We start from the raw sequence: 25,424 nt of genomic DNA on the forward strand, positions 1-25,424 counted from the left end.
TGGTGGTTCTGTGGTGAGTGGTCCCCAGCAGGCATGCCAGGGCGGTCCACAGCTCGGACAGGAAGGCTGGGCCCCTGTCCATGGTTATATGGTCCAGGACACTGAACCGGCTGATCCAGGTGAAGAGGAGGGCCTCAGCGCACGCACTGGAGGTGGCTTCTTCCATGTGCGTCGCTTCAGGCCACCTGGTGGAGCAGTCGACGACTGTCAGAAGGTATCTGGCTCCTCCTAATGGGGGAAGAGGACTCACTACGTCAATGTGGATGTGCCCGAAACATCTCTCCAGCTGGGAAAAGTCGTCCACCCCCGATTCGGTGTGCCGCCCTACTTTGCTGGCCTGGCACTGTATGCACTGCTTTGCCCAGGCTGTTGCATCCTTCTGTATGCCATGCCAGATGAACTTCTCCACCAGCAGCTTGACCGTTGCCCTGCCGGAGGGGTGGGACAATCCGTGCATGACATCAAAGACCAGCCGGAGACAGGAGGCGGGCACCAGTGGGCGGGGGTGGCCAGTGCTTACGTCGCTCAGCAGTGTTGGCCCCCCAGGGGTGAGGGGCACGTCCTTCCACTTTAGCTATGTGATGGCATTGCGGTAAGCTGGAATCTCTGGGTCAGTGGCCTGTTCCTGGGCGAGGTCCTCGTAGTCGACCCCAAGCTGCACTTCGTTGATTTCGATCCTCGAGAGGGCATCGGCTACTGGGTTGTTCCTGCCGGGGAGGTACTTGATGGTGCAGGTGAACTCTGCGATGGCCGCGAGATGCCGCTGCTGCCTTGAGGACCATGCATCCCCCAGCTTTGTGAAGGCGTGGACCAGCGGCTGGTGGTCCATCCAAATTGTGAAGGGCGTACCCTCCAGGAGGAATTTGAGGTGGCGTACCGCCTGGTACACCGTAAAGAGTTCCCTGTCGAAGGTGCTGTAGCGAAACTCGGTAGGGCTGAGCTTCCTGCTGAAGAAGGCGATGGGCTGAAGGGGCTCTGTTGATGACCTGTACCAGGCCGGCCCTACAGGTGATGTTGCTGGTGTCCATTGTTAGCTGGAGGGGGGCGTTGGGGTCCTGGTGAGCCAAAGCTGTTGCCTTGGTGAGGGCAGCCTTCGTCAGGGAGAAGGCCCGTTGCTGGTCGCTGGTCGGGGACCCACACTAAGGTCTTCAGATGGCTCTTGAGGAATTCTTGTACAGCTTTGATGGAGGTAGGGGTGGGGAACCTGACGATGGCGTCAATTTTCAATGCAACTGGGTGGACGCCTCCCGGGGATATCTCGTGGCCCAGGAATTCAACCCTATCGACGCCGAAGGTGCACTTGTCGAACCTGATGACGAGGCCATTCTCCTGCAGGTGCTGCAAGACCTGGATGTGTCGAAGGTGTTCCTTGTGGGACCTGGAAAAAATTAGGATATCATCGACGTAGCAGATGCAGAAGTTCAGGTTCCCCACGATGCTGTCCATCAGTCTCTGGAAGGTCGCCCCTGCATTCCTCAGGCCGAAGGTGGAGAAGGTGAAGACGTAGGACCCGAAGGGCGTGATGATGGCAGTTTTGGGGAAGTCTTCTGGAGCTACTGGTACTTGGGAATATGATTTTAAAAGATCTAGTTTTGAAAATATCTTGGCCCTGTGGAAGGAGGCCGTAAGGTCTTGCATGTTTGGTAGAGGGTAGTGGTTGGGTTCTGTATCGAGGTTGAGCCGCCTGTAGTCGCCGCAGGGTCTCCATGAGCTGTCTGTTTTCTGCACCATGTGAAGGGGGGAGGCCCATGGGCCGGGCCTTCATATGCCCATACGGGGCCCCCTGAAGGCACTGTGGGGGAAGCCTCCGGAACCTTGTTTGCATCGGGGACCCTCTTGTCTTGATGTGATGATATATCCTGTGTTTCGTGGGGGCCCCGGGCACCTGATGAAGCTCGGGTCTGAATACCTCTGGGAATTCCTTCAGGAGGGAGGCGTATTGGTGGGAAGTGATGGAACAGACTATGGGCACCCTGGGGCCCAGCAACCAGGGACTGGCAGGACTCAGCGTTTTGCAGCTTCGACTACCAGTCCGAGGGGTGAGGAAATCCCCACTTGAAGTTCCACTTGATGCTGCCCAGGATGGAGACCGACAGGAGCCTGGTGCTATAAGAGAGATGGGGACCTGTTGGCGGCCGTCAGGAAGCAGCCGGGTCCGGCGGGCGCCTGCGGGAAGGCAGGAACACTGACCACATGGCCCCAGTATCGATCAGCATCATTGTGCCAGAGACAGTGTCTGGACGTATACTGGTGTGGGGCGCCTGGGTGTTTTGGGTGCTGCTGCCATGGCGGCCTCAGGTGGCCGCCGCCTCCCGCGTTTTGGATGGGTGAAAAGTGATGGGCCTCTTTGCTGAACCTCTGGTGGTAGACCTTTCCTTCTTCTGGTGGTGGGGTGGCCACATCCTGGCGACACGTTGATGCCCTCTGTGGCGGGGTCCTCTGGCTGGAGTCAGCTGCTGCAGGGGCAGCAGGGTGTACTCCATAATCTGTCCACGAACCTCCGGGAGTAGCTGCTGCAGGAGGATCTCTCTCGACAGGCTAATCTCCTTGTGTCTGCTGCTGCTGTCCATCTCGGGGAGGAGGAGGAGGTCCTGGAGGGTATGCCACTCCTCCAAGAGGTTCATGTCCTGCCAGGGGTTGATGGCGAGGTTGAGGGCACGGGCGGCCCTCTTGTAGACCAGCAGGAAGCAGGTCTCAATGAGAGAGGCCTTTAATTCTTGGAAGGTGGCAGGACTAGTGGTGGACGTCACCCACGGGGCAACCTTTCTGTATACTGTATATCCTCCGGTATGGCATTGATGGCGATGTTCTCCTTCAACACCTCGTCAGTCAGGCCTGCCACCCTGAATTGCCCCTTGACCCTGTAGAGCCAAGACGCTGGGTTCTGATGGGTGAACGGTGGCAGCTTTATGCCGGGGCAGCCCTCGGTTGGTCCGTCAGGAGGGGCATCGTGCAGGGAGCGGGTACCGGGTGGGCGCCTGGGTTTCGTGTGGAGGGCTCGAGAAGGGGTTGCTCTGCCTCCGAAGCTCGCGAACATTTGTGCATGGGAGGGAATGTCTGCATCCATGCTCATTCCACACTCTCACTTGGAGTGTGAGGGAACACTCGCTTCAATACATGCTTGGGAGCGTGCCGTGTGGGTCCGCTAATGATGCCGGTGATTTGCCGACGAGGGTCAGTAACTCCCGAACGCTTTGTTAGAGTGCCGCAGTTACTCCGTTAGGGGCGTGGGGTGGTTCGTTTGGCCAAGTTCTCGGCTGGTCTCTTTGTAATAATGACCAAGGAGAGTTATAAGAGTTGTTGCTTTAGCCGCCATCTTGACTACTTTAATAGATACGCACTTGGATGCTGAAAATCTCTGTGGTTATGTTAAAAAGATTGCGTGCTGGGTATTCTTTCAATTCAGCACTGCAGATTGCCAGTATTCAAGTTAAAGCCCTTATTCTCTCGGCTAAGCTCTTAACTCTATCCCAAATGGGTTTGGGCTCGTCCACTGCTAGATTGTTGCCCCCGACATATAAGACAATGAAATCATATGTACATGTCCAGAATTCAGCATTACTATCAAAATATGTGGTGAGGCCACCTGGTATCCTGAAAATTTCCACAACAATTCCTGTAACCAGAAAGACAGGAGGCAGTTGGGAATGACCAATCAATGCTACTCAGAATGGCATAGCCTAGCCACGTGCATCCTGGCTCATTACCTAAGTATCCACTGTCGAAAGACCAAATGTTGAGAATTTTTCCGGATAATAGCTCAGCACATGCACTGATTCACGTCTGTTGTTCTAAGCATGGATACTCAATCAAAGGATAACTGCTTCGAACCAGCACAACAAGATGGTGGCTACACCAAACACAAGTCCATTTTACTAATTCTATTACAAAAGTAAACTATCATACAAACACACACCCAAACTATATAATACTACATTAACGTGACAAAAGTATGCTAATTTACAATAATGTTTTAAGTTAATTCAAATTATAGCTGGGTTTACAAGCAAGAATGAACTGAACAAGGAACAAAGGATGAATTCTGGAACACTTGGGGGTGACACTCAAGACGCAAAATTTATGTTCATTTTGTTACAAGAACACTGAAATGGCAATCTGGTCGAGCCTACGAATGTGGTGTTACTTTGTGATTTGTTACATATCAATACAAGGCTAAGGTGGACATCGATCAAATGGATTAAAAACACTACAATTACCTAAGGCTTTATGATCGATTCTAGCAGGACGGTCGCGCACGACACACACAAAAAACACGTCTACTTTACATGGTGCTAAAAGAAGAGTGAGGAGGGCTCTCCGATTTGACTTTGCCAAAGAGTGTTCTCTTCAGAAATTTCAAGTTTTTAACTATGTTACTATAAAGAAATTTCTTAGTTCCATAACTCTAATTTACTAAACTTGCAACGTGTTGCGTATTCCTCAACAATAAGACATGTGACAAAGGAAATAGTTACATAATTTCAAATCAGAACCATCACGCAAGTCTTTATGTCTGATATTTCTACTGATCTTTAAACTGGACTAGATGGAAGGTTTTTTCAGCAAAATCCCTGCAGGAAGATGTTGTTGACAATCAAAACCCTTTGTTACCAGGAAACTTCCAGATTATAGACTCTACTTTAGCATCCTAGCTTCATTCATTCTCTCCACATGTTCAAACCATCTCAATACACTCTGATCCCTCCTTTCACAAATGTCACCCTTTTACACAAGTGCTCCATCTCATCCTCACATATCCTTTGAGGGGTAAAGACACTATTTTTACTTAGCCCTCATTAGCCTGCACATGTGTCATATACTGTGGTGGGTGGATCCGTTGAAACACCTGAGGATTGGTAATAAAATCAGCTCGTCAGTGTAGTCAGATTTCTAGTGGCCCCCTGACAAATTCGTAAACTCCATTTGATCAATAATGGCAGATTCCTGAATCCTTTAGTACTGGCATCAAATCTCCGTAGGAGAGCAGTGCCATCAGTGCACCTAATGCAGAGCACTGTAGGCATTACTGAAGGTTCTTTGCAGTATCCCTTCAGCCACTAGCTGCAACTCCTTTCATTCCTTTTACTGTACCTCCATTCATAATCTCTTCTTTCCTTATTGCTATCCACTCTCTCCTAACAATTGTTTCATGGTGCAGTTGCAAGGGTTCCCTCCTGTAACTCCTTTCTGCTCTCAGTTTCCCTTTCAGCGCTGAATGACCTCATAGTTCCCAGCGCTTAGCCTTTGGCCTAAATTCAATATTCCATTCCATTCCACCCTTGGAAAATAGTTTGGCCTCACTTACAGTTTATACCAGGACCAGTGTCCCTCATATGTACGAAAATCTGCGAACTCGCCGGACCATATCGCACTGATCGTTTATGCCCCAGTAATATTTATAACGGATTGGCTAGTCTCCCTGACATGAATGGTTGAACTTAACGGGACTTAACATAAGATTTCGATCTTTTTCTTCTTCCCTAACTGAGCATACAAATCGAGATACTCCGGCACTGAGAAAGCTTACGAATTGCCATAGAAAATGAAACAGATATCTTGCCAACTTTATATAGATGGTGTTTTTCTCGTTTAAACTTAGTTTTCCCAACAGCCGTAATTACAGGTACATCCCCTGATTCACGTGCAAACGCAAACAGCATTAAAGATAGCCTGTGACTGTCTGCCAATATTACATAAACTGTTACGATGGAAGAAGCAAATATTTCTTGTGTCAAAGACAACCGAGCGTCTCCCACCCTTTTTTGTTTATTTTGCTATGGGTTTGTTAGCACGTTTGCTCTTTTAAGATGCATCTCCTTTCAGGTTCATCTGTCCTGGCAGCTGTGGCTGAGAGGGATGTGCATAAAGTTGGGTAAATGTATAAAGAAAAAGAAAATAAATGAGGGTGGGACGGAGTTGAGGAAGAGAATATAGAATGAGATGGACTTTCACTTCTGCAGCTGTGATGTTCTTTTATGTTTCAATCTGTGCTGCTACTTTGTCACTATACTTTTATTTCTACCAGCATTGGCTAAAGATGGCCTGAGAGACATGTTGAAATGTTTGTTTATGATTTTTAATTAGTATCATTATTCGCAATGGATAAATACGGTTTTGGTAATCACTGAATCTATCTTTTCATGCAGTCACTTGTACCATTTTGTGACTAACCTCCCTTTCATCATTAGAATAAAACTGGGAATTTGTCCCCGTCAAAATGGGATCACACTGTCACTCGTCAGTGCTTCCTTTGTGGAAGGAGCTGCTTGCAGCCCACACTTGCTCTCATGTATCTACAACCCCACAACAACCAGGTCCACCTCACCTTACCCCAACTACTAATGTCCCATCCCAGCCTTCATCCCTGGTTACCCCCGAATATTCCCCCCATCCCCACCACCTCTCCGCTGTTGCCACCACCACCATCGGGCAGCCAGTGCGGTTCCCTTACTGGTTTATTGAGATCGTCTGCTCTCTCTCTCTCTCTCTCTCTCTCTCTCTCTCTCTCTCTCTCTCTCTCTCTCTCTCTCTCTCTCTCTCGGGTCTCAGACAGTCAGACTCTCAGTGTGTCTCTGGGAGACAGTGGTATTAGAAGTGGTTTAGGCACACTCACTCTTGTTGTTGTGGGGTATGTTTACATGTATCTGTTTCGTTGCATTTTCTCAATTTGGTTTTCTCACAAATATTCGTTGCTTAGCCTGATTTATCGCGTTTATCGACACCATTTCCCCGCAGTAAGTACTTCAGTGCCTCTGTCAGCTCAGGTGATTGGTGGACACTTGTATGAACACGAAGCGATGTTCACTGTCATAGACTCATGAGTCAATATAAACTTTGCCAGGGTTGTAAAGCACTGACCATCAGAGCCATCAGACTGAGGCGTGTTATTGTAACCTTTATAATAGTTTACATCTATGAGGTGGTATATTTGATCATCTGGTTGTAGGTGCCTTGCCTTCTAATTACATCCCTGTTTTTGGCCTAGTCTGGTTGTAATAATCCTTGTCTGTGACGTTATGGCAATCCTCATCATATGTATAAAACATGTGAACAATAATGACATTCTTGGTTGTAATCCTATTTGTTATTATTAACAATTAGTTTCGGTCATACTCTTCTACAAGGCTACATTTACCCAATTCTCACGACCAAGTATATTTCAACTGCGTCTTGAAGCATTCACAAATTCGAGCTGTCACAATGAATGCCAAGGCATGCGACCAAGGGAGTCATTCCCGTGTACAATAAATGAATTTAGTTCGAGCTAATAAATAAAAGCGTGGAAGGGAGAAAAATCTCTCTGAGACTAACGGTCGTGTTTTTGCTTTGGATTAAGTTTCGTGCCAAGAGGCAGGATTAAATGTCCTCTGTTCGTCGTGGCATCCGGTGATAAAGTTATTTTATTTTGTATTTATATGTTTCTGTGTTATTTTATGAGGTATTAATGTTTTTCAATTGATTTTTTCTCTTGATTTATTCATTTTATTCTGTGTGTTACTTGATCTGATTAATATTTGTAGTACTATGGTTTATTTTTTGAATTTTTAAATCGGATTTAATGATTTAATTAATTTCAGTATTCATAATGAGGGGTTCATCTGCACAGAAAAAATATTTGCAGATATTGAAGTATATCTTTATAATGGACGTCCTTTTGAAGTCTAAGTGACATTGATCGAATACCTTTGAAGTAGACTTGCTCTGGATAAACATGTTACTGTTTATGAAGCGAGCCTGTGACTGGGATTCGGAAGGGCATCCGAATAGGAGGACAAAAGAATCTTCTTTACCTCACTCATCTCGCCCCAAGAAGGACTTCAAGGAGCCCTGGGGGCGTCAGAGACCCAGTTGGTTATCTTCCGCACAGGCCATTTAAATCTTCAGATGTCCCTCTCCCAACCTTCCCTGTTACCAGTCTCTCTCTCTCTCTCCGCGAAGTCGTGTAACCCAAGTATTGGATTATAGTAGAGCATCTGGTGGTTAATCGACTGTGATGGGTTCCTGCCAGGGTGGAAAGGCGTATGGACCTTGCAACCTCATCACAAAAGATGTGCTAAGAACCGGAATGGTTGCAGAAATGGCAGTTTCGAGAATCAAAGAGGAAGTATATCTTTAACTGTCAAGATTATGAAATTAATCGTATGTAAATAATGGGTCATGTTGTTTCTAGAATTAGAAATGTAAATATCTGTATTGTTTTCTAGAATTAGGAAATTAACAAACTTGAGTGTTCTGGATTGAAAGGTATGAGTTTTGCAAGTGGTATACGTTGTGAAAAACATTTTACCGAGGATATAAAAATATTTTCTTGGCAAACATCCCTGACAGAAGAAACTATAATATAATGATTATGTTTTATTTAAATTTTTCTGCTGTATAAGAATGGTAAATAAAAGGAAATCTTTATCTTTTTTAAAGTTATCAATCTAGAAGTGACTGCATTCTAAGTAGCCTATGCAGCCTTTACTTTTCAGTGACGTCTGAACGACCAGTCTGAACGCTCTCTTGTTAAACGAATATGGAAAAGTCCATACGTGCTGCTTTCAGCCAACATCATAAAAACTCATTTAAAGCGGTTGTATTATAATCCTATGCTTCAAGGTCTAAAGAATATTCTTTAGATCTTACTAGACTTAATCACAGTTGCGTTCGAACGAAAAACGAATAAAGAATAACAGTATCCTTCATTTCAGCTCAGGTTCATGTACAGAGATTGACTAGGCAAAAACAATACAGTATACAAAATTTACAAACACGAAATAAAAAGCTATCATGATAAATAAAGGTCACTCCACAAGGTCAATAATGACCATTCCCATCCAGCAATGGACAAAGGCTGGTCTGGTATCAGCTGTTGGCAGAAAAAGACACCAACCACAGCAGACTATATTATGTGACTCATTCCGCTCAACGGTTCAGTGCAAGAGTCAAGTTCCTCGATATCGTCATGACTTGCCTAGAAAGATCGAGGGTTAGGTATGTGTGTTCAACATCTGTGCATTACGTGCCCGTGCGCACGTGCAGTTTACTTATTAAAAATTATTTACCTTTATTTAATATTTCATTTATCTATCCTTTTTTATATAGTATGTAATTACTTAAATTCCTGTAGCTGCTTGATCTCTTACTTTTTCACTGATCTATTGCGTCTTAACGTACATCCATACACAAGCATAATATATACAGTGTATATATATATATATATATATATATATATATATATATATATATATATATATAGATAGATAGATAGATAGATAGATAGATAGATTAGAAGCATTGTTGCCTTTCACTTTCTTATGAATGTTGCAGGACTCGATGAGATCTTTTCTAGGAAGAGATAACGTCATCTTTCTCGATAGATGAGGTAATTACTGGTTAATTTACTTGTAAAAACTCCTTGCCGCTTAGGGAGAGAGACTGTTGGTTTGTTTACTTGTTTGGTTTTCCTTGTTTTTCTTTGGTTTTGTGATTTTCTCTTCATATCTGATTCGATTTGCTTCTTGGCGTTGGGGGTCTCTGTGGCTTTGGTGGCTTTCTTTGTTTGTTGTCTCTGAAGTTTCAATGTTTTGTTTATTTGTGCATGAACTTAAGAACGCGACTTCATGTTATTTGCTTGTCGCGTTTCGTCCTTCAGGAATGGCGGGCACCAGCACTGTGGGGAAAAAACAGGTGGGTGCATATCGAAGGCTCTAAATTTGGCAGCCAGCAAAACGCTGACGTCTCTTCCTCAGGATAGATTCGAAGGGTCATGCAAAAATTTAGAATGATGCATAATAGTGGCTGAGTTGGTGTTCTGTGGCTTTAACTGACGGAATTTCCATCATAGATTGTTGCTGTAATTGTATGACAAATCCTTCGTCAATTTCGTGTCTCGCCAAAGAAATGTGGGCATATCGTTTACGCGACGATGAAATGCACGAACACAAATGTACACATTCGTAAGTATGGTGCTCCGGTCATTACTTTGTCGCTTTTCTAGAGAAATTGTTGACGCGTTTTCAGATAGCTAATTCAGTTGCTGAATGTTGCGATGCGCAATCTGTATCATTGCATGCCATGTCAGTTTTATGTTGCGGCCTTTTCCCGCGTAATATAAATAAAACGTTTTGATGGGAATTGTCCGTGGGTCATTATCTAGTTGATGCTATTGCTAGACGGGGTTGTTCTTCTTAGTTTTAAAATCATTGGTTAATTGAGCGTCATTAACTGGAGAGAGCGGTTCTCGTTTTCTTAGTTCTGTGAACTTCCTTCCTCTGTTTGCCGACGACACTTGCGATCTTCCTTCTTTTCCTTTCAAGAGGCGTATCTGCCTCAGTCCTCGGGGACAGGTCCCATTCCTTTATCTCCTCCTGTTTCTTGTCCTCCGAAATAATATGGTTTTATTCTTTATAGCCTCGTTCTCTGGAAAGCTTTAAGAAAAATAATAGGAGCCAGATGGCAGGATAGAGTGAGAAATGATACCTCTAGGGAAATGACGGAAGTTCCCAATGTAGATGAGATAATGACGAAAGGGAGATGGAGATGGCTTGGACATCTGCGTACAGCCCCTGGGAGAGTACTAAGTGTACTGTAGTGTCAGCTGGGCACCTTTGGGCACCACAAGAGTTCGAAGGCACAGCCCAAGATACCCAGCCGTACTTGGATGAGAACTCGGGGAAGAAATGCGGAGATGAGTGGAAGATAAAGCACACGAAGGACATGGGTGAAGGAATTTCACAGAGGACCTTTGTGTTATGCGACGTTGGAGGTAATGACGATGATGGTGATGATGATAATGTTGATGATGATGATGATGAAATAATACTTCCGCGCTTGCTGTTAACGATGTGGAACCTGTCCCGTTGAATCCATACTTTTTTTGGATGTGGATTTTTTAAGTTTCGGTCAAGCGCCTTTCTCACGGCGTGAAGTTTCTTTTATAACGTCATACAGAAAAAGGCACGGTGTGTTTTTTCTTTTCCCTGTGACAACAAAATGCAGCTTGCTTTTGAGAATCTGTTCACCTTCTCTTGTGACAGTTTTACAATTTTAGCTCTCGTGGTTGTGTAATGCGCTAGATTCAGGGATCCCAGTAATTCTCCACCCCTCTTTTCCTTCATTCTATTCTCCATTATAGTTATTAACAACACCAACTTAAATGCATTTGGTTGAATGTTACAGTCTGTCTTCCTATGTTAGAAAAATGGTCATGTTGATGACGAGACGAAACCAGTCGCAATGAGTCGAGTTGTTGATGAGGGAGCCAAGTGAATGACTTCTAATATATGAAATCCAGGCACAGACCTAATGTCAGTTTTAAAGCTCTTATATTGAGTTAGAATTAATTATAATGGCATGTGTCATGACGTTTTGCTTGACATCAGAGTTTCCATTATGAACCGTACCGAACAGTAATTTTGGATTGTTTAAAACATATCCTCTACTGCATTTTGAACATCGAATCACGTCGAATCAGGTTCATATTTTACTTATCATCCTATTGACAAGTTCATTTATTCTTTCTTTCTACTGATATTTTTGGCCCCGTGCTCGATAGTTATGCAATTGCGTTGGTAAATGTTTAGTACAACACAGGGACATTTAGCACTGATGGATTACAGTTTCACTGGAGTGTTTTCATGCTTGGAACGGATCCGATGCTGAATTTGTCGGAAATGATGAGTTGTAGGGTACTGACGAACTCACAAATGAAGAAACCAGAGATTCCCAGCAAAAATATACATTGAAATCGATCAAAACAAACGTGGACACATCCTAACCTAACCTAAATCTATGTTAATCTAGGGTGCCGTTCCTATCGTAACCCGGGCTTCGATTGGTCAGAATACACGGAAATACTCCAGAAAGCCATAGTTCACCACTAGTGCATTTATGAACTATTTACACGAATGATTCACCAGTTTAGATCACATGTTTTAAATAGTGATGTCATAGTACGAAGCTGGTAGGCAGAATGATTCACGTTTCCACGATTCCGAGGGCGAGAACTGCAGCTCCGTGAATAATAAACGACGTATATTCGATAAACCTCCAATTTGCGGACAGTCAATAAAAAAATGTGTCCCGAGTTTATGAGAGATATATCACACAGATTTGTTTCACCGGCCTATTTATATCAAGCCAACGAAATATGTTTATAGGATGGAAGCAATAAATGATTCGGTAGTTGGTGGTAGGCTATTCGTCCTGAAATATTACAGGACCATAGCTCCTATTTTCTTATTTCTTCCGGGAATTCTCTCTCGCTCTGGGGTCTGTTTATTTATGTAAACATGTTTGAGTTGTTATCTGGATTAATCGATGAAATCTCTGTTTCCTGGAGTCTTTTGGAGAGAGAGAGAGAGAGAGAGAGAGAGAGAGAGAGAGAGAGAGAGAGAGAGAGAGAGAGAGACGGTCAGCAACCAGACAGGGTTTTCAAAATTTATTTTTTAAATTCTCAAAAGCCCCAGGCTCCCAAAACGGACCAGAAACAAAGGGTGAAGCAAGTCCATCAGTTAATTAACGCATCGTAACCCTGAAATTGAATTAAGTGTACGTCTTATAACCATCAACATGTACACTCAGTTTTCGGCTACATGTCATTTCGTTATTTTAGACACTTTCGGCACAAGTGTGCAAACATACCGGACTTAACTTGTTCGTTCTTTTCATAGACACGATTTTAACATCGTTCCAGAAATGTAGAACGCGAGCACCCATTTCATTTTTGGGTAATACGTTATTACGCCTTGGTGCGTATCTGTTACCCCATCTTTGATGCATACTTCTGACAAGTGTTGACACGCCTTCTCTGAGTAGCCTACCGAAGATGGCGATTATGCAGTGTACTTTAATCATGTGCGATTATCCAGGACTAGATACGAACGGATGTTCAGCTGCACATCACGCATGTACACACACACACACATGTATATATAAATTTTTTATTACACCGTGATTTAATATATATATATATATATATATATATATATATATATATATATATATATATATATATATATATATATATAAAAATTTTTATTACACCATGATTTAATACAATCATGAAGCCATAAATATATTAATATCAAATATGCTGCCTCATAATATTCCTGATGGAAATTATCACCGATAGAATTTATAAGTGATAAATGGATGGGTTTGCACTGTCTCGATTTACCCACTGAGCTATCAAGAGATATATTAATATATCCAAATGTATAAAGCACTATCATGGCGGCGGTAATATATATAATTTCCCTGCTCTCAACGGGTAAAATAAAGTATATCGGCATTAATTATTTATTATAGCTCAGTGGGTAGGACGTCGACTGGAGTGGCTGGGTACAATCTGTGTCGTGGGATCGAGACTGGGCAATACCCGTCCATTTATCATATAAATTCCTGCTGATAATTCCCCATTGGGGATATTCCTGAGGCAGTGTGAATTTGATATTAAGGAAATTTGTCACCGAATATAATTTATATATATATAAATGGATATATATTATATATATATATATATATATATATATATATATATATTATTATCTTGGTTGATCATGTATTATTCAATTTACTAATTTTTACGGCCCTGCAAACCAAGATTACACGTAACCTGAGAAGCCAAAAAGTTAACCTCAAAGACAGACGTTAATTAGCCAAAGGTTCCAGTTATGGTTATTAACCTTAACAAAGAATATTTGAGATGAATTTGATTTTAAACGGTTCTTCCAAACATTCGGACGCGAGGCATACAAAAGCACAATTTAACCTGCTCTCAAATCGGGCATTTTACTGGAATAATGGGGTTGACTAACAATAAAATAATTAGGCAATCTAACTTATAACACATATACCTAAGTGGTGGCTGAAGGGGGAACAAAGGAAATTTGAAATACGAAAACAAAGGATAAAAGAATGGGCGAAGTTTTGAACAAAAAGTATCTTTACCTTAGGATCAAGACTGGGTTCTTGCAGTTTCTTCACTTCACTAATTAATAGACAAAGAAAGGGGGAAGAGGTCCAACTGGATGTTATCTCTCCGCTTGGTTCTCTCTCTGTCGTTCCCTGACCGAATTCAAAAACAGTCGCCCCAGGTCCACGTTCTTGTTAAAAACATTCGCCAAGAGACAGGTAGGAAGGAAAAAGGGACCTTAGGACCACCTATTCTTAAGGCTGATAGGGAAATTTTCCTATATAAATAACTACCTATCCCGTTCTCCAACGGATATTAAGGTTTGAACTATACTAGCGTGGGACAAATAATTTCCCTGTCTCAGTCAGGCTGATATTTCTATCCCTAAATGTTCGAGGGCTAACAGCGTAAATATTTATAAAAATATATATATATGTCTTCAGAAACCAGTTTTCAACAAAAACATAGCACTGTTGATACTGATATACCATTGTCACATTAATATGCTATGGAAAATAGCTTACAAAGACTGATAATTTAAAAAATATCAAAACGCTGTGTAGTTGGTTGACAAAGTTGTAAAGTCCCCACTCAACGTGTTTTCTGTAATGGACATCCTGTTTTCTGCAGTGCCTTCACGTGCGACCTAAGGTAGGATGGACACAAAATTATTATTTTATTATCTGTTCATTTGACCTTTACAGAGTATTTTTATGTCTAACCAGTCATTGTTAATCATTATGTTTTCTGTATGCACCTGTCCTGTTTTTTGTAGAGAAATAGTTTAATCTCAGGTCACCTGTAAATTTTTGTACCCGCGGTCTGTGCGTTATACGCAGACGTCCGCATGCCGCTTTATAAGCAGGTCGCTTCATCAATAAAGCAGCAGTACAGTACTTGTTTTCCTGCTGATTATTTTGCACCTCTCTCACAGTGGTGACCCCTGGAGTGGTTCCTGGAGCCATTAACAGACCCAAACGGTGACTTAGTCTTGGCCCGATGAACCAACCCACACCCCTAACGGACTAACTACGGCGCTCTAACAAAGCGTTCGGGTGTTACCGACCATCGTCGGCAAGTCACCGGTGTCATTAGCGAACCACACGGCATGCTCCCAAGCGTGTATTGACACGAGTGTTCCCTCACACTCCAAGTGAGAGCGCGGAATGAGCATGGACTTCTGCGTTTGCTACGTCGACGATATCCAAACTTTTTCCAGATCCCACAAGGAACACCTATGGCACATCTGGAAGGTCCTGCAGCGCCTGCAGGAGAGTGGCCTCGTCGTCAGGTTCGACAAGTGCACCTTCGGCGTCGAGAAGGTGGAATTCCTAGGCCACGAGATATCCCCAGGAGGCGTCCGCCCAGTGTTGTCGAAGGTCGAGGCTGTCGTGAGGTTCCCCATCCCTACCTCCATCAGGGCCATACAAGAATTCCTCGGAATGGTCAACTACTACAGGAGATTCATCCCGGGGATTGCGCACACCATGGCCCCCCGGATGGAGGTCCTCAAGGGTCATCCAAAGACCTGAGAGTGGGGCCCCAACCAGCAGATGGCCTTCTCCCTGACGAAGGCTGCCCTCGCCAAGGCAACAGCTTTGGCCCACCAGGACCCCAGCACTCCCCTCCAGCTGACGACGTACGCCAGCAAGGTCACCTGCCTGGCCGTCCTGGAACAAGTCATCAACAGAGCCCCTCAGTCCATCGCCTTCTTCAGCAGGAAACTCAGCCCCACCGAGTCCCGCTACAGCACCTTCGACAGGGAACTCTTCGCAGTGTACCAGGCATTATGCCATTTCAAGTTCCTCCTGGAGGGTACGCCCTTCATGATTTGGACTGACCACCAGCCGCTGGTCCACGCCTTCATGAAACTGGGGGACGCATGGTCCTCCAGGCAGCAGCGGCACCTCGTGGCCATTGCGGAGTTCACCTGCACTAACAAGTACCTCCCCGGCAAGAAGAACCCAGTAGCCGACGCCCTCTCGAGGATTGAAATCGACGCGGTGCAACTCAGGATCGACTATGAGGAACTCACCTGCGAACAAGCTGCCGACCCAGAGACCCCAGCTTACCGCACAACTGTCACATCACTGAAGTGAAAGGATGTGCCTCTTGGCCCTGGAGGGTCAACACTGCTGAGCGATGTGAGCACTGGCCTCCCGCTCCCACTGGTACCTGCCTCCCGTCGTCGGCTGGTCTTCAATGTCATCCATGGACTGTCCCACCCCTCTGGAAGGACGACAGCCAGGCTACTAGCGGAGAAGTTTGTCTGGCACGGCATACGGAAGGACGCGACGGCCTGGGCAAGGCAGTGCATGCAGTGTCAGGCCTGCAAAGTAGGGCGGCACACCGAGTCTAGGGTGGGCAATTTTCCCCAGCCGAGGAGACGTTTCAGACACATCCACGTCAACATAGTGGGTCCTCTTCCCCCATCAGGAGGACCAAGATACCTTCTAACAATCGTTGACCGCTCCACCAGGTGGCCCGAAGCTACGCCCATGGAAGAAGCCACCTCCAGTGCGTGCGCAGAGGCCCTCCTCTCCAGCTGGATCAGCCGGTTCGGTGTCCTGGACCATATAACTACAGACAGGGGTCCCGCTTTCCTGTCCGAGCTGTGGACTGCCCTGGCACGCCTGCTGGGGACCACTCACCACAGCACCACCACCTACAACTCCGCAGCCAATGGAATGGTGGAGAGGTTCCACAGGTCCCTGAAGGCGTCCCTCATGGCTCGTTGCACCTCCGAGAGTTGGAAGTACCAGCTGCCCTGGGTCCTCAGGTTAAGGACCGCCCCCAGAGCCAATGGCGACCCATCCGCAACAGAAAAAGTTTGCAGGGAGACCCTGGTAGTCCCGGAGGGACTCATCGCAGAGGACAGGGACGAGTTAACAACACAGAGGCTCCGCGACAGGGTTGGGAAGTTCGCCCCCTGCCAGCGGACATACACCGACAGGACGTCCCCCTTCATGCTTCCCGGTCTGTCCTCCGCCATCCACATCTTCGTCAGGACGACACCGTACGGTCACCCTTAACCAGGCCCTACAGAGGGGGCCTTTCCTCGTGCTTGAGAGGAACAAAAAGGCATTCTGCTTAGCCGTTCACAGAAGGGAAGACTGGGTATTGATAGACCGCCTCAAGCCTGCATTCCTAGAGGGGGACGTCAGGGGAGATTCCCAAAGGCCCTCGCAGGAGATTGCAACCCCCCGGCCTGCCCCATCCGCAGGAAAACGTCATGGGCGTCCCTGGAAAACCCCGGGACCAGACAGGAGGGCAACCCAACACACCACCCCAAAGGGCGCCGAAGAAGACGAGTACCCCCTCCAGCTGGCATCGAGAAAGCGAGGCCCCTTCGCCGGCCTAGCAGATACCTGCTTTGATCAGATGTTACCTACGTCTTGGCGAGGGGGAGTATTGTAAAGTCCCCACTCAACATGTTCTCTGTAATGAACATCCTGTTTTCTGCAGTACCTTCACGTGCGACTTAGGGTCGGACGGACACAATATTATTATCATTGTTATGAATTGTATATTTATTATCTGTTCATCTGACCTTGCACCATGTATATGTAACAGAGTATTTTTATGTCTAGGCAGTCATTGTTAATCATTATGTTTTCTGTATGTACCTGTCCTGTTTTTTGTAGAGAAATAGTTTGACCTCAGGTCACCTGTAAATTTCTGTACCCGCGGTCTTTGCGTTATACGCAGATGTCCACACACTGCTTTATAAGCGGGTCGCTTCATCAATATACCAGCAGTACTTTTCATCCTGCCCATTATTTTGCACCTCTCTCACAAAGTATATATGGTTGATCAAGAAGAGTATAGAGGTCCACCAGGCCCCTTATTTCCTTTAAGACCAACTAAATGAAATTTCTTCCCTCCCCCCTCCCAGCATTATTGTTTGCTAGATGCAGTCTTCAGCACATGAACTTTTTTTTGTTTTTTTGTAAAAAATTGGAATTATGAAATATATTATAATAATATAAATAACATTCTTAGTTCTTGCTTCCGGCATTTTTTGAATGACATATGTTTATGTTTATCTATACTTTCAATGTAATTTTTGTAAATAATGTAAATACTGTTGTTGATGGCATTATAATTGTTAATTGTTCTGTTGATTTTTATCATGTTGCTGATGTTACAAGTCTATTTATTAGTTTTGCCACTAATTTTATGTTGGTAATTTTAATTCATTCTGGAGACATTGAACTGAACCCTGGCCCTAGTACTCATTTCTGTAAGAAAAACTGCGGAGTACTTTACTCAAATATTCGGGGCTTAAGGTAAAATTTTCTTGATCTCCAGAGTTGTGCCCATAGCTATGATTTGATGGTTTTATCTGAGACTCTTGTCAGTAGTAACAAGTCAGATTTTTAATCCCGGGGTTTGATGACCCAGATTTTACTGATCGTTGTAACATTCCCGACACGCGAGGTATGACTTATACATTAGTCCAGACGATCTATATACTGTTGCCATGAAATTCTTTGTTTTAAGATTTTCAGTAAGTTCTCCAATGTACACATATTTGCTGTTTACTGCAATTGAAATATCGACGATTCTATATATGACCGTCTTTTGAAGAGGATTAGTATGGCTCAGTCACAGGATTCAAAAGCTTTCTTTGTTATTTTGTGGAGACTGCAATGCAAAGCGAATGGCTTAATTCAAATTCCATAGTTCAACATGGCCGGTCTGCTCTTAAATTCTGTGTATCCTCCGATTCTTTCGTGCTATCTGAGGAACCCAGGCATATTTCTGGTAATAGATTTAGACCTCATATTCACAGACGTTCCAGCTACTGTAAAATCCAAGGTCTGTGAGTATATAACTTTTCCGATTGCTCTGCCATGGAGGTGGACATATCTGTCAATCAGTATATTCCTGATGCCACCATTGAAAAAACGGTTTGGCTGAAATCTAGAGCCAACTGGAACTGCATTATTGAAGCATGTCAGGCACTTTATATTTCAGATACTGTATCGGATTCAGATCGCAAGAAGTTAAATGAAATGCTGATGGCTATTTTAGTAATGTATGTCCCTTGAAAGGTCATTAAATTCAGGACAAATGACCAGCCATGGTTTGATGATACTTGTCAAAGAGTTTACCATGACAAGCAGACCAAATTCAACACATGAAGACGAAATCGTTCAAATGAAAATGACACCATTTTTGTTGATTCTTGCCGTGCTACGAGTGGAATTTATCATATTGCTGGGAGAAATTCCAATAATCCCTTAAAGAGGAAACTTGAAGGAATTACTCAGCCTCATTTGTGGTGGACCAAATTGGCATCATCCATCTTTGGGCCAGGCTCCTTTGTATTTCCTCCACTGCTAACAACTGATGGTAGATTGATCTGGCCCTAAGGAAGAAGCTGAACTGCTTCACCAAACTTCTGAAGCTAAGCAATCAGCTGAGGATGTCCCTCTCCCTGATACTTGTCATCTTGAACCTATTCTTACAAAATGGATGTTAAGAAAATTCTTGATAATCTTAATTGCTGGGGTGACGATCCTGACTGTTTCTTCCTTTGTTTTTTTTTTAAAGATCTCTAGTGTGTTGTCTTCCAAGATTAGTAGATTGTATAGATTTTTATGTCGATGTAGTACCTTTGCTGATGAGCGTAAGTTTAGCAATACAATGCCTATTCCAAAGAATGGCATATCTGCAGACTGCAATAACTACAGTTCAATCTCTATTCTCCCTGTGTTCTCCAAAGTTACTGAAAAACTTATTTTTAAGCCATTATGTAAATATCTGGAATCTAAAGGATTGTTTGCTGATATGTTTTAGGTCTACTTAAGATTTCCTTACATGTAGGCAGCAACAAGTTGCTGTTGATGGGAACTTTAGCAAACCAAGACCTATTTTGTCTGGAGTTCCACAGGCCAGTGTTCTTGACTCACTGTTATTTTTAGTGTATAGAAGTGATAAGGTTGTAGGCCTGGAAAGCAAGATCGTTCAGTATGCCGATGATGCAACACTTGTGGGTGTCGTAAAGTCTCCACTTATGAGAAATGAAGCTGTCCTCAGCCTCAATCGGGACATGGACCGGATTAGTGAATAGTATAGTCGGTGGGGTTACTGGGTATGAGGCTGAACTCCAGTAAAACGAAAACGCTGTTGATTAGCAGATCTCGTACAGATTTTCCAACCCATCCTCCCCTTCAAGTCGATGGCACTCTGCTGTATGAGTTTTGAGCTTTAACTATTCTAGGTGTAACTTTTGACTCACATCTTACTTTTGAAGACCATCTATTGAAAGTTTCAGCAAATGCCTCACGAAAGTTAGGTATTGTACGAAAGGCCTCATATATTTATAAGTGATAAAATCACTGCAACTTGTTTTAGGTCATTTGTCCTTCCTTTACTAGAATACTGTTCTTCAGTATGGAAGTCTGCTTCTGCCAGAGATTTATCTTTTTTGGATACAGTGGTTCGTGGTGGTAGGTTTCTGTTTCCTAATATTAGCAGTGATGTCTTGGACCATTGGCAGATGGTCTCTTGTTTGTCACTTTTTCATAAGTTATATTTTAACACAGATCTTTCACATTCTCAATTGAGCCATGATCCCCTTTTCCTGCCGAGAGCAACCAGCTTTGCTGAACAGCGGCACCAATATGCAGCAAATGTCCCTCGATGTAGAACTTCTTAGTTCCAGAGGTCCTTTGTTCCTCACACCAATGGACTGTGGAGCAGTCTCTCTCAGCATGTACAACTGGAACGTCCAAAGTTCAAGCGGAGATGCAATGCATTACTACCCTAATACGATTCTCTTTTCATTTTAATACATTTTGTTTATGTATTAATTATGTTTTGTTTTTGAATAAGCTAGATTTCTTCTTTCTGTATTTTCCCTTACCTCATCTTACTTCCTCCTAATGAACACCATATTCTTTGGAAGCTTGAATTTTAAGTCATTGGCACTAGTGGGCTTGTTCCATATGCGTAGGGTTCATCTTCTAAATAATAATAATAATAATAAAAATAATAATAATAATAATAATAATAATAATAATAATAATAATAATAATAATAATAATAATAATTGCGATTATTTTTTCTTAATGGTGATGGTAGAGTTGAAGAAGTATTTGGTCACAGGCTGAGTCCTAAGCAATGGTTGTAGTAGACAGAGAGTTGTGAGGAGCCAATAGAAAAGAAATTCTAACTATCATCACATTGTAACTTTAACTTGGTCTTAAGATTATCAAGTTGTTCGTTTCCAGTAGGTCCGCGGTTCTAAGCAAATAAATGCGTCATCAATTTCGTATTCGCGTCCGTGTTTGGCTGCAACTGTCAGTATTTTGTACTTGCTGCTTTTTCGTTGGGTTTAAGTTCCTTCTCAAGAGCTACGAGGCACAACTTTCATCTCGGTCATAGATAAGTTGCGTCCATTTCGCTGCTTAGGAAATCATAATTCTGAGCCTTTGAAGTGCCCTGTTTCTCGGTTGTGCAATTCTCTTCCCAAGCTTCTTGTCTTTATCGGTCATTCCTTCTGTATGCTCGGCCCACCTCAGATTTCAATACTTCCTTAGCCTTTTTGTCGACGCTTCTCTTTTATTTGTGTGTGTGTGTGCGTGTTTGTGCGCATGCAGCGATGTCGTATGAGCATATCTTCACATGAAGTAAACATTGTTAGGAATGTTCATTCAAATTGTACGCTCTAGAAGAAGTGCAAGGAAAAGTAGAATTTCGCGAGATGGACTCAATTCAGTCTAGACGGAAAAGAAGAGCTCTAAAAGAACTTGCGTTAGGAAGCGACCATCTGACCATACAGACAGTTCTTGTGGCCTTCATTGACGAGTAACGGACCTTCTGAATGGATAATGGACCTCTCGGTTAATAAGGAAGTCTTCTGGCCGGACTCAGTTTTATGTGTTGCATTTTCATCTTTGGAGCTTGAGAATATATTCTGATGGTTTGAATTTACCGGTATATCAGATTCTGGTTTTATTTGATTTTGGTATTAATTCGAAGACAGCAGATTCTGAAGGCCGCCCTTGGTGGTGGATAATTCGTCTGAAAAAGGAACTGAGTTAAGTAAGCTTGGATTAAAGATTCTCATGATACGTAAGGTTGCAATACATTTATTACAGTTTAGCTTTCCATGCAGGATATCATAATGCACTCCAAATTTGTTGCTGTAATTTTAAGTTAATTTTACGTTGCTTCCTTTTTGATGACTGTGCTGCCACGTACACACACACACAGTTATATATATATATATATATATATATATATATATATATATATATATATATATATATATATATATATATATATATATATATATATATACATACACACAAAAAGAATTTCTCCTTAGAAATGCGATAATTACTAATGATCGTCGCTGAAATGTAAATTACAGTTTCTCAAAGCGATCCTGTTCTAACTGTCTGATATATTTCCAGGGGCAGATGCCCTTGTTATTATAGTAAGCCTAATTCAATTAGCGCAATAATGCTTCTTAATCGTACATGACATTAATAGCAAGCATTTGTTTCTATAACATTAAATTTTGCGTTATGAAGTTAGTATATAATATTTTTATTTCGAAACACGATATAATATTTTTATTTCAAAACACGAGTGCTTTACATTTTTTCGTCGGCACAAGAGAGCCGTTGTAGTGAAGGTCAGTTCACAAATCACTTTTGGATAGAAATCCCCAAAACATACAGCGCCAATATTATAACGTTTAAGTAGCGCGCTCGCGAGTTAGGTTGACTGAAGCAAATATAGGGAAGGAATGGTCTCCCAAATGAGAGGCGTCTGTCAACAAATAGACAGCAGAGGGAAACAGAATAAATAGAGGTGTATGTCTCCTCTCGGCTTTTGGCGGGCAAATGGTTCTTAATGAGTGTCTCATTAAAAAAAGATTCTCTCTCTCTCTCTCTCTCTCTCGCTGTACGAAGTCTTCTACAGCAACAGTAGGCTACATCGTTTTGGCTGCCCCTGCTCCACCACCTCTCTCTCTCTCTCTCTCTCTCTCTCTCTCTCTCTCTCTCTCTATATATATATATATATATATATATATATATATATATATATATATATATATATATATATATATATATATATATATATATATATATATATATATATATATATAATATATTATAAAAATTATATACATATATGCTGTTTGGACATATTTTCTCTCTTGTGCAAATTCTACTGAGGTCAGCGGCAGTATTTGTAGATACTATCTTTTAATACTGACTTTGAAGCAGTCTATACTTCCGCTTTTTCTCTTCATGCAAGCTTCTCAGGAATAAAGAAAGATCATTCATGTTTGAAGCAAACGTGAATAATCTTCCTTTACTGCTGTGAGAAGCTTACCTGAAGAGAAAAAGAAGTATTGACTGATTCCTGATTCAAGTCCAAATAAGATGATAGTCTCCACAAATAATGCCACTGATTTCCGAAGAGATATATATATATATATATATATATATATATATATATATATATATATATATATATATATATATATATATTGTCACAATGTGTACCAAGTATCTGGTTTTAAACAGCTAATCACAGAATTCAAAAATTTAACCTCACCTCAGCCAGATACCTGAACTCTCATAACAATAAAACTTACAACTGAGTACTCTAAAGGTAATAGTGATCCCTTAACAAACTTACTAATCACATGAGAAATCAGACTAAGTTTATCAAAACAAGTGTGAGGTATCAACAATTAAACAAGAAATATTCTAGAGCAAAAGGGCATCTCTCCATCAGACAACTTTAACTGTTTCCCTGGTAATAATTCACTTCAGCAAAACTAAAGGAACAAAACATGTTTATCTGTTTGTCATTTTGCATTATGCACACAATTAATCCTATTCACTGGTGGTCAGTAAATGAAACACTGGTTTTTAAAAACATAAAATAAAAAATTTATTTTTAAATTCAAAATTTATAATTAGAATCCACAATCTGAAAACATTTGCCATTACTTGAAAACAGCACAAGATTTAATTAATTCTTGAATTAAATTGTTAAACAAAACTAAGTCACAAAACTTTAATTTTTCAAGAAATTAAATTAATCAAGCAAAATTTAAACTATCAAGAATTACTCAAGATTTGAAAAGAAAATCCTAGTAAATAAAAATTAAATCAAGTATGCAATGTAAAATTATCAAGAAATATCTAAAATGCTAAGTAAATAAATGTTAAAGTACCAATATATAAAATGTGAAAAATCAAGAGATTGTAAATACAAGAACATACAAAAATACAAAAAAAAAAAAAACAAATTACCAAAACAATTTCACTAAGGAAAAAATTTCTCAATATACCTTATTATACCTTGGTAATAATAAGTAAAATTCACTTTACCTCGCACAATCTTGTGAAAACTTTTGCAAAATCACCTGAAATTGCAGCTCCTTGAGATTCATAAAACACTTTTTTTTAGGTGCTGTTACACACGTTTCCTATATTCAGATCTCAAAAGCTATGGATAATATCAGTGACCACACAAATATTTAACATTAATAATTTCTCTCTTTTGAACAGAGAGAGAGAGAGAGAGAGAGAGAGAGAGAGAGAGAGAGAGAGAGAGAGAGAGAGAACCAACACGAACGGTCTCTGAAAGCTGAATGAACAAACTTTTGGATTCCAGCAAGAAATGAAACAATCAGATGATGTCATTAGAAGGCATTTTGGGAACGAGGCACAAGAGAAAATTCTAGAAAAGGAAACGACGTCACTTCTTGAGCAAAACGTTCTGAACGCAACTGGGACAATACATATAACATTGTGAAATTATTCATCTTCTTCTCATATGGGACAAAGCTTTTACAGAAATCTTAACAGTTATCCTGACCTGTCAATGTGTAACCCAAAACAAACTGCTCTCTTTTCTTAACTGGTGACAACTGAAGCGAAACAAGCCTTCGCTACCACACACGTGTTGCTGATATACTACATTACTATTAAAAATGTATTATTAATTATTAATTATGCTGTTAAGTTATCTAAATCACTAACTCTTTTGAGATCTGACATTACACTACATACGATATTTCAACAATTATTATAATTACACATAAAACATGATAAATAGAAGAGTAAATATATCAATATCATGGAAAGATATACATTTTACAAGGCAATATCATGAATATATATATATATATATATATATATATATATATATATATATATATATATATATATATATGTGTGTGTGTGTGTGTGTGTGTGTGTGTGTGTGCGTGTGTGTGTATGCATATAAACATACATACTCACAAATATCACTTAAAACCGAGTTCACTTTACCTTGGGAATAATTTATACTATAGAGGGAATTGTAATTTATAAGGGCCTTTGCCCAAGTCAGGATTTGAACCTTAACCTTGGCTTTTGGCATAGATACAGCGATAAATGGTCGACTTGACCATTTGGCCCCGTTTAGCAGATGAGGTCAATTATAATACCACCTGGATGTAAGTTATTCCCTTAGTATTGTGAATATTATGTAGTATTCG

The 25,424-nt window shown here is 41.9% G+C and overlaps 1 protein-coding gene across 6 annotated transcripts in view; it reads left to right on the forward strand.

Annotated features, from left to right (window-relative positions):
- The first annotated feature begins 6,441 nt into the window (after positions 1–6,441).
- LOC136828437 (organic cation transporter protein-like) overlaps positions 6,442–25,424 on the forward strand; it is a 65,166-nt gene continuing 46,183 nt past the window's right edge. For 4 of the 6 annotated variants that reach the window (XR_010850043.1, XR_010850044.1, XM_067086496.1 and 1 more), the window contains exon 1: positions 6,570–6,628. The gene's annotated coding sequence lies outside the window, so the exon portion shown is untranslated. Of the gene's footprint in view, positions 6,629–25,424 lie in introns of all 6 variants that reach the window. The other 2 variants (XR_010850042.1, XM_067086498.1) reach the window with 2 other exon arrangements.

This window comes from Macrobrachium rosenbergii, chromosome 42 (genome assembly GCF_040412425.1).
Source record: "Macrobrachium rosenbergii isolate ZJJX-2024 chromosome 42, ASM4041242v1, whole genome shotgun sequence".
NCBI classification, from domain to species: domain Eukaryota; kingdom Metazoa; phylum Arthropoda; class Malacostraca; order Decapoda; family Palaemonidae; genus Macrobrachium; species Macrobrachium rosenbergii.